This window comes from Lissotriton vulgaris, chromosome 11 (genome assembly GCF_964263255.1).
Source record: "Lissotriton vulgaris chromosome 11, aLisVul1.2, whole genome shotgun sequence".
Taxonomy (NCBI): domain Eukaryota; kingdom Metazoa; phylum Chordata; class Amphibia; order Caudata; family Salamandridae; genus Lissotriton; species Lissotriton vulgaris.
Window position 1 is genome coordinate 932,342,172 of NC_141699.1, and position 12,123 is coordinate 932,354,294.

Consider the following 12,123-nt stretch of genomic DNA (forward strand, 5'->3'; position numbering starts at 1 on the left):
TTATTTAAATAAAGCTGGCAATTCCTCGAATATCCACCTTCTGAAATTTCTAGCCAGCACAGCTTTGCTAAAGATCCGTCCTCTGATCGGTGTAGTGATAATAAGGACTTTAGGAATGCAGATTGACGCACCAGTAATTGGTTCTTCAACCCAAATTCTAATCTTATATTGGCATGACTAATATATTTAGTAATCTTAAAAAACGCTTTATATGTCCTAATTTTAATGTTGTCAAGCAGTTTTGCGTCTTTGCGCCTAAAGATGATGGAGCAATAGTCCAAAGATGGAATTAACTTTGCTCTCATCACCCTCATTAAATGTTCATAATTAGGGCATGATAATTTGTCTCTCAATTTTCTAAAGGTAAAGGCGAGAGAGGAACCCCTGGCTTCAAGATTGTTAAAATGCTGCGTAAATATCAATCCATCATCAAAAGTAATGCCCAGGTATTTATATGATTTAACATTTTCAATTACCAGGCCGTTGATATTCCATTCGTTTATTCTCGGTTTGCCTTTTCCCATAGTCATTATTTTTGTCTTTTTTATATTATAGCCTTATAGCCCGCCATAGAGGGCTATACCGGCTATTAAAGGCGCTCTCCAAGGCAAGGGCCTTTAACAAGGGAGAGGGACTTTAATAGCGGTATAGCCCAGCTACTAAGGGCTATAAGGCTATTAGAACATTCTGTCACTAGAGGACAGAATGTTCTAACAAACAAAAAAGCCTTTTGGGAGTGTGAGGGGGTTGGAATCCCCTCAGGCTCCCTGAAGCCTTTGTTCACAGCCAGAGCTGTGAACAAAGAAATATTGGAATGTTGGCGCTCCAGGCTTATACCAGCTATTAGAACATTGGAATGTTGGGAGCTCCATTGAAAACAATGGAGTGCTCTGGGCTTATAATGGCCGGTATAAGCTGGAGCTCCAACATTCCAATGTTTCTTTGTTCAGCTCTGGCTGTGAACAAAGGCTTCAGGGAGCCTGAGGGGATTCCAATCCCCTCACGCTTCCAAAAGGCTTTGTTTTTTTGTTAGAACATTCTGTCCTCTAGTGACAGAATGTTCTAATAGCCTTATAGCCCTTCGTAGAGGGCTTTACCGCTATTAAAGTCCCTCTCCCTTGTTAAAGGCCCTCGCCTTCGGCTCGGGGCCTTTAACGCTGGAGAGGGCCTTTAATAGCCGGTAAAGCCCTCTACGGCGGGCTATAAGGCTATATTAGAACATTGGAATGTTGGGAGCTCCATTGAAAACCATGGAGTGCTCCAGGCTTATAATGGCTGGTATAAGCCAGGAGCTCCAACATTCCAATGTTTCTTTGTTCACAGCTCTGGCTGTGAACAAACACTTCAGGGAACCTGAGGGGATTCCAATCCCCTCACGCTCCCAAAAGGCTTTGTTTTTTTTTGTTAGAGCATTCTGTCCTCTAGTGACAGAATGTTCTAATAGCCTTATAGCCCTTCGTAGATGGGCTATACTGCTATTAAAGTCCCTCTCCCTTGTTAAAGGCCCTCGCCTCTTCTGCTACCACGTTCACTGCAGCTTTCAGTGTCACGGCCGGGCTTGGCTCCGCCTCTAAATCTACCGGGCTGATCGTAGCCGCATTTGCCCCAGCTTCCTGAACCACGGCCGGGCTTGGCTCCGCCCCCAACTGCACGATCGGCCGGCCGGGCTTGGCTCCGCCGGTCTGGTAAAGACCACAGTACCCAGGATCCCTCCTTGCTGATGCCACCATCCAGCTCAGACCACAGTACCCAGGATCCCTCCTTGCTGACGCCACCATCCAGCGTGCCAGGAGGCGCTTAAAGCAGCGTCAGGTGCGGAGTCCCTGTTGCTCACCTCTTCTGCTACCACGTTCACTGCAGCTTTCAGTGTCACGGCCGGGCTTGGTTCCGCCTCTAAATCTACTGGGCTGACCGTAGCAGCATTTGCCCCAGCTTCCTGAACCACGGCCGGGCTTGGCTCCGCCCCCAACTACACGATTGACCGGCCGGGCTTGGCTCCGCCGGTCTGGTAAAGACCACAGTACCCAGGATCCCTCCTTGCTGACGCCACCATCCAGCGCGCCAGGAGGCGCTTAAAGCAGCGTCAGGTGCGGAGTCCCTGTTGCTCACCTCTTTTGCTACCACGTTCACTGCAGCTTTCAGTGTCACAGCCGGGCTTGGCTCCGCCTCTAAATCTACCGGGCTGACCGTAGCAACATTTGCCCCAGCTTCCTGAACCACGGCCGGGCTTGGCTCCGCCCCCAACTGCACGATCGACCGGCCGGGCTTGGCTCCGCCGGTCTGGTAAAGACTACAGTACCCAGGATCCCTCCATGCTGGCGCCACCATCCAGTGCGCCAGGAGGCGCTTAATGCAGCGTCAGGTCCCCCGTCCCACGAGGACGCGCGCGGGACGTGCCGGACGAAGCCCGGACAAAGGGCGGACAGTCTAAGACAGTCCGAGACTGGTCGTGACTGGACTGGGCACAGACCTCTGCTTGATACATCATTGTGAGTTGCCTTTGCTAAGTATTTGCTTCTGTACTCAAAGTAGAGTGTTGGAGTTAAAATCTTAATGCGATTTTTTGATACAAGTTTCTATTTTCCTGCTACCTATTGTGAAAATCGGGGTGAGGGCTATCCTCCGCGTTTAGGCACTATGTCAAAGACAAAGACCCTCGTAGTATCAAACACCATGGACAACTATCTGGTCCAGGTGGTTGCTAAAATTAATAACGACAGAAGGTCCTCTTTGGGTCTGAGTTCATCCCCTACCCCTACTGTGGAAGACATGCTTGTAAATACATCTGAGCCAGATATTAGTAATGATCCCTTGTCACAGGACCAGCCCGATAACACACTGACACAACTCATAGAGGCAATTCCTGAGTCTGACATGGAGAATATACCCGAAGAAGAGCTAGTAGTAATTGAGGACGAGCCCTCGGTACATGTACCAGCACCAAGAGCGTCCAGAGGGGGGGACAAGGGGTATAAGGGCCATCCCAAGTGTGGTGGGCTGCGTTCAAGTAAAAAAAAAAACAGCCCACCCACTAAGAGCGTTATATTAGATGGTCGGGGAACAAACGGGGGAAAATCTCTTTTAGACGAAGATCATCTCAAGAAAATAGTAAACATTTTGGATACTAAGATAAAGGCCATCACTAAACCGCTGCTGGCAAAAATTGAGCAACTAACAGAGGAGGTGCATAGATTAGGGGGGCTACTAAAGAAGACCCTAGAAGAGGTGGGAGACATTCCAAATCAAGTAGTATCCAGAGTAGAGCCCAAAATGGCCCCAACAGTTCATTTAACAGGGGGCATGGAGAATGTAACTTCCCTTCCACCTATGATAAATCACCAGGGGGAAGGGGGTCAGAATTTAGCTGAAGAGGATTCCTCGAGATCAAGGGATAGGCATATTGCATCTTGCCCAGAGAGAGGCCCTGTAGAGCTTATTGTTGAGGCCTTCCCCTTGGTCTTGGTTTTGGCTAATGTCCCTCATTTGAAGCCCGGGCAAATAGAAACCACACCTTCCCTGATAAGTAAGGCACTGCATTGGCTAACTCAAAATATGGCATTCTCACCGGGGGGCATGCAACAGTTGGCAGAGGAGATAGTTAAGGCAAGGAGAGTTGAATGGATAGGGGGAAGCCACAAAAAATTTAGGGGAGATTGTGTGGTGTTGCACTTTTCAGGCCCAGACGTCCTCCCGAACATTTTGGCTAACATATACCCCCCGCAACGTAGAACAGCTGAGATTATTCCATTAACCCTTTAACGCTGGAGAGGGCCTTTAATAGCCGTTATAGCCCTCTACGGCGGGCTATAAGGCTATATTATAAGGCCAGAGCGCTCCATTGTTTTCAATGGAGTTCCCAACATTCCAATGTTCTAATAAAGCCTTATAGCCCGCCGTAGAGGGCTATAACGGCTATTAAAGGCCCTCTCCAGCGTTAAAGGGTTAATGGAATAATCTCAGCTGTTCTACGTTGCGGGGGGTATATGTTAGCCAAAATGTTCGGGAGGACGTCTGGGCCTGAAAAGTGCAACACCACACAATCTCCCCTAAATTTTTTGTGGCTTCCCCCTATCCATTCAACTCTCCTTGCCTTAACTATCTCCTCTGCCAACTGTTGCATGCCCCCCGGTGAGAATGCCATATTTTGAGTTAGCCAATGCAGTGCCTTACTTATCAGGGAAGGTGTGGTTTCTATTTGCCCGGGCTTCAAATGAGGGACATTAGCCAAAACCAAGACCAAGGGGAAGGCCTCAACAATAAGCTCTACAGGGCCTCTCTCTGGGCAAGATGCAATATGCCTATCCCTTGATCTCGAGGAATCCTCTTCAGCTAAATTCTGACCCCCTTCCCCCTGGTGATTTATCATAGGTGGAAGGGAAGTTACATTCTCCATGCCCCCTGTTAAATGAACTGTTGGGGCCATTTTGGGCTCTACTCTGGATACTACTTGATTTGGAATGTCTCCCACCTCTTCTAGGGTCTTCTTTAGTAGCCCCCCTAATCTATGCACCTCCTCTGTTAGTTGCTCAATTTTTGCCAGCAGCGGTTTAGTGATGGCCTTTATCTTAGTATCCAAAATGTTTACTATTTTCTTGAGATGATCTTCGTCTAAAAGAGATTTTCCCCCGTTTGTTCCCCGACCATCTAATATAACGCTCTTAGTGGGTGGGCTGTTTTTTTTTTTACTTGAACGCAGCCCACCACACTTGGGATGGCCCTTATACCCCTTGTCCCCCCCTCTGGACGCTCTTGGTGCTGGTACATGTACCGAGGGCTCGTCCTCAATTACTACTAGCTCTTCTTCGGGTATATTCTCCATGTCAGACTCAGGAATTGCCTCTATGAGTTGTGTCAGTGTGTTATCGGGCTGGTCCTGTGACAAGGGATCATTACTAATATCTGGCTCAGATGTATTTACAAGCATGTCTTCCACAGTAGGGGTAGGGGATGAACTCAGACCCAAAGAGGACCTTCTGTCGTTATTAATTTTAGCAACCACCTGGACCAGATAGTTGTCCATGGTGTTTGATACTACGAGGGTCTTTGTCTTTGACATAGTGCCTAAACGCGGAGGATAGCCCTCACCCCGATTTTCACAATAGGTAGCAGGAAAATAGAAACTTGTATCAAAAAATCGCATTAAGATTTTAACTCCAACACTCTACTTTGAGTACAGAAGCAAATACTTAGCAAAGGCAACTCACAATGATGTATCAAGCAGAGGTCTGTGCCCAGTCCAGTCACGACCAGTCTCGGACTGTCTTAGACTGTCCGCCCTTTGTCCGGGCTTCGTCCGGCACGTCCCGCGCGCGTCCTCGTGGGACGGGGGACCTGACGCTGCATTAAGCGCCTCCTGGCGCACTGGATGGTGGCGCCAGCATGGAGGGATCCTGGGTACTGTAGTCTTTACCAGACCGGCGGAGCCAAGCCCGGCCGGTCGATCGTGCAGTTGGGGGCGGAGCCAAGCCCGGCCGTGGTTCAGGAAGCTGGGGCAAATGTTGCTACGGTCAGCCCGGTAGATTTAGAGGCGGAGCCAAGCCCGGCTGTGACACTGAAAGCTGCAGTGAACGTGGTAGCAAAAGAGGTGAGCAACAGGGACTCCGCACCTGACGCTGCTTTAAGCGCCTCCTGGCGCGCTGGATGGTGGCGTCAGCAAGGAGGGATCCTGGGTACTGTGGTCTTTACCAGACCGGCGGAGCCAAGCCCGGCCGGTCAATCGTGTAGTTGGGGGCGGAGCCAAGCCCGGCCGTGGTTCAGGAAGCTGGGGCAAATGCTGCTACGGTCAGCCCAGTAGATTTAGAGGCGGAACCAAGCCCGGCCGTGACACTGAAAGCTGCAGTGAACGTGGTAGCAGAAGAGGTGAGCAACAGGGACTCCGCACCTGACGCTGCTTTAAGCGCCTCCTGGCACGCTGGATGGTGGCGTCAGCAAGGAGGGATCCTGGGTACTGTGGTCTGAGCTGGATGGTGGCATCAGCAAGGAGGGATCCTGGGTACTGTGGTCTTTACCAGACCGGCGGAGCCAAGCCCGGCCGGCCGATCGTGCAGTTGGGGGCGGAGCCAAGCCCGGCCGTGGTTCAGGAAGCTGGGGCAAATGCGGCTACGATCAGCCCGGTAGATTTAGAGGCGGAGCCAAGCCCGGCCGTGACACTGAAAGCTGCAGTGAACGTGGTAGCAGAAGAGGCGAGGGCCTTTAACAAGGGAGAGGGACTTTAATAGCAGTATAGCCCATCTACGAAGGGCTATAAGGCTATTAGAACATTCTGTCACTAGAGGACAGAATGCTCTAACAAAAAAAAACAAAGCCTTTTGGGAGCGTGAGGGGATTGGAATCCCCTCAGGTTCCCTGAAGTGTTTGTTCACAGCCAGAGCTGTGAACAAAGAAACATTGGAATGTTGGAGCTCCTGGCTTATACCAGCCATTATAAGCCTGGAGCACTCCATGGTTTTCAATGGAGCTCCCAACATTCCAATGTTCTAATAATTGTTAATCCATTTTGTGTGACATAAGAGTTAAAGGAATCAATTAACCTTTTTAACCCTATAACCGTTTGGCTTATTAAAATGGTATGGTCTGCATATTGCAGATATTTAATCTCTTTACCATAAATCGAAGGCGATTGCAAATTAACATTTTTAAAATGGGCTGGGAGATTGGCCATAAAAAGATTAAAAAGGAAAGGAGCCAAAACACAGCCTTGTTTTAATCCGACATTTGTAGCCAAACAACGGGTCTTATATTTACCGTCGCCAATTTTGATCTGTACCCAGGTGTCGGAATATAGTAGTATGATCATTTTTAATAGTGTTTCCGATATTTCCCAGTTCCTTAACTTCCACCAAAGAATATTTTGTGGCATAGAATCAAAAGCGGCTTTTAAGTCAATGAAACACACATACAATCTTTGCTTCCTAGTTTTGGCTCTTTCACCTAATAGTGTTAATAAAATCAAGTTAGTGTGAGTTGATTCACCCTTTCTAAAGCCAGTTTGAAAGTTAGGAATCAACTCCTCTTATGTGGCCCATGCCTCTAAATCATCTAGCAGGCAACTTGCAAAACTTTTTGCATCTACGTCTGTAAGTGTGATTACGTGATAATTAACTGGATTATCCTGGGGGCCACATTTGTACATTGGTTGAATGATACTTCCATGCCATGATAACGGGATAAGGCCTGATTTAAGTACATCATTAAACAAGAGCATTAATAGCTCTAGCCAATTCCTTAATTTAGCTTTAAATATGGCATTCGGAATACCATTTGGACCTGGTGCTCCATTGGATCCAATCCTATTTATCGCTTTTTTTACTTTAGCGAGCGACCAAGGCTCAATATCCATACTACATTGAAGGTGATGGGTACTATCCTGCCTCCCTCCATTTTTAGTTTTATACCTAATGGTAGGACCATTACTATTACCCTTGTCATGCAGTGGGCCTTGTGTATCAATTTTTAAATAAAAAAAGTTCACCCAACTTGCTTCGTCTACATTATGCTGCTTCTATTATTACCATTTTCAAGGTTATTAATTATGCTTCAAAATAACCGCAGCTCTTTGGATTTACAAGCATAATGTATCTTAGCCCATCTTGATTCATAATGCGCTTGCTTTGCTCTCAATATTTCCTTCTTATATCCCTGTTTTAATTCTCTAATTTTAAGAGATGTGTTAAAAACGATAGCTTGTTTTTATTCCTGTACAGTAATCTTATTGCTTTATTGAGCCTTCTTTTTAGATATAGTAGGTGAAAAGAATACCACCCTGGTTTCTTAGGTTTCAATTTTATACCCCTAGACGGTTGGTCCTTAGCAAATTTAGCCAGCAATTCGTCACGTAAAAGTGACCATAATTCAACCATGGATTTCCCTTCACCATAAGTAGACTGCACATCTTGTATTAAACAGGCAAGGACTCCCAAAATACTTTCCTCCGTTTTTTCATTATATATTAACCTTTTAAGGTTAAAAGCTGTAGGAGCTGTTTTCAAAATTCTAGTTTCAGGCAGGTAGTCAAAAGCTAAATCAAAGAGAACCACTTGAGGATTGTGATCACTTTCAATCCTCAGGACTATCTGATAGCTTTTTACAAAAATTTTATCATTTTTCAGACATTATTGTATAATCTATTACAGAAGGACTACCTACTTTGTTAAAAGTTGAGATATTATCCGAGTCATGCATATTCTTTAGATTGTATTTTTTAAACTCACAATCTGTCCATTGAGCTAAACATTTTAAATCAATTGTCTGCTTTTTAGAAGCAACGAAATGCATATTAAAATCACCTGAGATAATAAATACTGAGTCTAAGTGATCAAAGTATAACGTTTTTACCATTCCCCATAACTAAGTGATTTGTGTGGATCTAACCTTCTTTTTACAACTTAAATAAACATTTAAAAGAATAATAGAATGACCAGATATTAATTTGATGCACTGCAGCCATTTTACCTGGAGGTCAATTTCAAAATGTTCTACCTTAAGGTTCAAAGAATCATATATAGAAAGGTCCCCATATGGGCGACCCGGATAAGCTTCACGTGTTGCAACATTACGGTATTCAAAATAACCAATAAAGGGTTCACTACACGCTTTCCAAGTTTCTTAAAAAAATAATAAACTATAAGCCTTCAAGAAATCTATTACATTTGGGTCCTCAATTAATGATTTTAGACCATTAGTGTTCCAGGAACAAAGTTTCAGAGTATTTGAAGCTTCTTCAGAAAAAGGTCGGCATCAATCCTTCTTTCCAGGATTTACATTTGTTAATATTCCTGGAAGCCAGCTCCAATCATCTATGAATTCTGGAGCCTTCTTTAGCGCCTCACATGTTCGCAACCCGGACTGACTGCTTCTAATCTTGATACCATGAGATAAATTTCATTCCGTAGATGGGCCTGACGCACATTTTAGTACTCTAACCTGTGCTGACGTAGCTATTTTTTTATCATCCTTTTTTTGGGTCAATGTATTAGGTGACTTAATTGGAATCAGCAACATAGGATAGCGCGGTCCTTGAGGTCTCCAAACTTTAATACCCCACTTCTCAAATATGCCATTTGCCATTATTTTATCAACAATTTCTGTGTTTAGCCAGGTTGTAATTGTTATCTCCCTATCAATCTTATCTCCTTCTTTCCTAAACCCTACAGCTTCCAGATCCTCCGTTACCACATCGTTAAGATCTGTAATTGCATGTAACAGTTTCAAGATGTTACCACAATTTAAAATATCATGGGGACCTCTTGTTATATATTGGGGGTAGAAGGCTACTTTCCTCTTATCGAGCAACAGGTTTGAAGGCTCTATGGGCTAGATGTAGGTAATCCTAATTTACAGATTTTAAAATACCGAGTTTTACTGATTCAGTATTTTAGAATCGGTAAATGGTATGTAGATAAAAAATCGGTAGATAATACCGATGCGGTAACATTCGGAATCAGACATTCGATATTTACGAATCGGTATTTATCGAATCGGTATTCCCCATTCATTCCTATGGGCCTTTTGACCCATAGGAATGAATGGGAAATACCGATTCGGTAAATACCGATTCGGTAAATACCGAATCAGAAAGCAAACAAAAGTGAAACTTAAGTAGGCAGCCAATCAGGTGCTACCACCCTCCCTACCAGGAATTGGCTACACAGGCAGCTGCAACTAATTAGAAGCTTCTGGAGAGGCAGTTGGAGCAGAGAGTCCCTGAGCAGCAGAAAGAGTTTTGTGCACTTTTAAATCTGAAAAATGGCAAGCAGCAAAGACAAAGAGCAGCCGGAGAGGAGGAGGAAACTGAATTTCAGCAGCATGGAGCTGCAGGTCCTTGTTGAGGAGGTGTTGAAGGTGCACCAAAAACTGTTTGGCAGGCAGTCCCTCACTGTGGCAGAATCTGCCAAAAGGAAACTCTGGCTGGACATACTTGACAAAGTGAATGCAGTTGGAGTGACTTCCAGAAACACAGAGGACCTGAAAAAGAGGTACTACGACCTCAGGAGCCAAACAAAATAAAATTGTCTGAACACCACAAGCAGGCAACCAAAACTGGTGGAGGGAAGAACCCAGCACCCCCCCCCCCTTACTGACCTGGAGGAGATGGTGGCCTCAACAATAGAACCTGACAGTGTCTACGAACTGGGAGACGTAGACAGCTCAGCAAGAGCTGCAAGCAGAAAAGGTAAGACACATGCACCGCAATCCCCCCACACCATCATCCTTACCTTTACCCTTTGTGGCTAAGTGAACCCCAGTCCAGTACTGCTAGCACTATACAGGAGCAATGCATCATGGGACATGTAGTCAGGAAATGAAAGACCATGTCATACAGCACAGCAACAAGCAAGTTAGGGAAATGATTGCAGACAGAATAAAGCAAAAGTGAAAAAGATGTAATTGTAGTGACTGTGAGACAGTAGCGCTTAGCTAATGTATGTCATATGTCCACAGGTGACACATCTCGCAGGCGTTCCCAGGAGACTGAAGGCACGGCACCAGAAAGGGATGAGAGTCAGGAGCCAAGTCCAAGTACACAGAATGTATCACAGGACACAGGTGCACCAAGTAGCCATCCTCCTTCACAAGAGACAGACATTGCTCCAGAGTTGCAGGCGTCCCCAGAACGTTCACAATCCCCTCTGTTGCTATCATCCCCAGAAATGCCAGCATCACTGCATGAGACAACGCCTGCATCACAACCAAGCAGGAGGCATGTTGTGGCCCCACTATTGGAAATGGAGTCATCAGCAGGTGACATGGACGGGGAAGACACGCACACCTTGCCTGTAGATGGTAGCTCTGCCACACTGAAGTCCAGTGCAGAGGTGGGCTGTACTAGAGCAAGACGCAGCAGAGTCCAAGAAAGCAGTGCAGCTGCACGTGTGGATGGTGCAAGTGTGTTCTGTGGCCTGGAAGGGGAGCATGGTAAAAATCCAGAGGATGCAGGGAAAGGCCATCATGTCTTGCCAATGCCAAATGAGGAACCTGAACAACAGCATGAGAGACATAGGAAAGGGCATCAGGGAACTAGTAGATGTCAACAAAGAGATGGCTGCAGGGATGCATGAAATGTCACAATCGGTGCAGCTTCTGTGCACCAAACTAGATAATGAATTTGCATCAAGGCGCAAGGAAAGGCAGCGTGCGCATCAACAAAATAAAGCCATCAACGGCCTGGCCACAGCCATATCCCTGCTATGCAGGAGAAGCATAAACATGCAGGAGGGACTAACCCAAAACAGTAATGAGGTCACTAGGGGCATGGCCAGGATGACCAGTGCTCTTGAGGCACTGATAAATGCACAAACAGCACAAACTGCTGCTCTGGATGTGCCAGAGAGTAAAGGGAGCACAAGTAGGAGCAGCATGGCAAGCTCCCTTGCCGTAGAGACAAGAAGGAGAAGCAGGCGCCACGCTGAGGCTACAGCCCAAACACAAAGTGAGCACAGTGAGCACCAAACAACTGGCTCTGGTAAGCGTGGGCTCAAATGAGTATTTTAGTTAATGGGGAAGTGACCCAGGACTCACATCATCGAATGTAAATAAATTGTGTTGCACATTTGTGCTTTAGAAACCTACGTAGTGACACAATAAACTACGTTGGGTGCATACTCGACGTGTTTGTGTCTCTTTACTTACTTAAAAAAGTTGCGTGTGATCTCATCCTGTCTGTGTCTGCCATCAGTTGTTGTCGCAACTCCAACTGTGTGTGGTTCAGGCACTGCTTGCTTGTCATCATGGTCCTCATAATCAGAGAAATCCACTTTGGTGCCCTTCTTAACCGCAAGGTTGTGCAACATTGCAAAGGCTGCAATCATCTTGCAGCAGGTGACTGGTGTGTACTGGCGGGCCCCTCCACTTTTATGTATGCAGTGAAACCTGCTCTTCCACAAACCAAAGGTGCGCTCCACAATGTTTCTGGTAGATTTGTGTGCCCTGTTGTATCTCCTCTAGCTGGGTGTTGAAGGGTTGAGGTAGGGTGTGAGGATGAAGGACCGGAGGGCATATGCACTGTCCCCTATTTGTAACAAGAAAAAAACATTACTCACATGCACACAAACACATCCATCTGCAATATGTATCAAGGGAGTTTGACACAGTGTGTTACCTAGCAAGTATCCTTCGCCAAATTCC

General features: G+C 46.1%; 1 pseudogene; it reads left to right on the forward strand.

The window, feature by feature from the left end:
- Positions 1-10,089: 10,089 nt before the first annotated feature.
- LOC147683700 (uncharacterized) lies at positions 10,090-11,481 on the forward strand (annotated as a pseudogene).
- Positions 11,482-12,123: the final 642 nt, after the last annotated feature.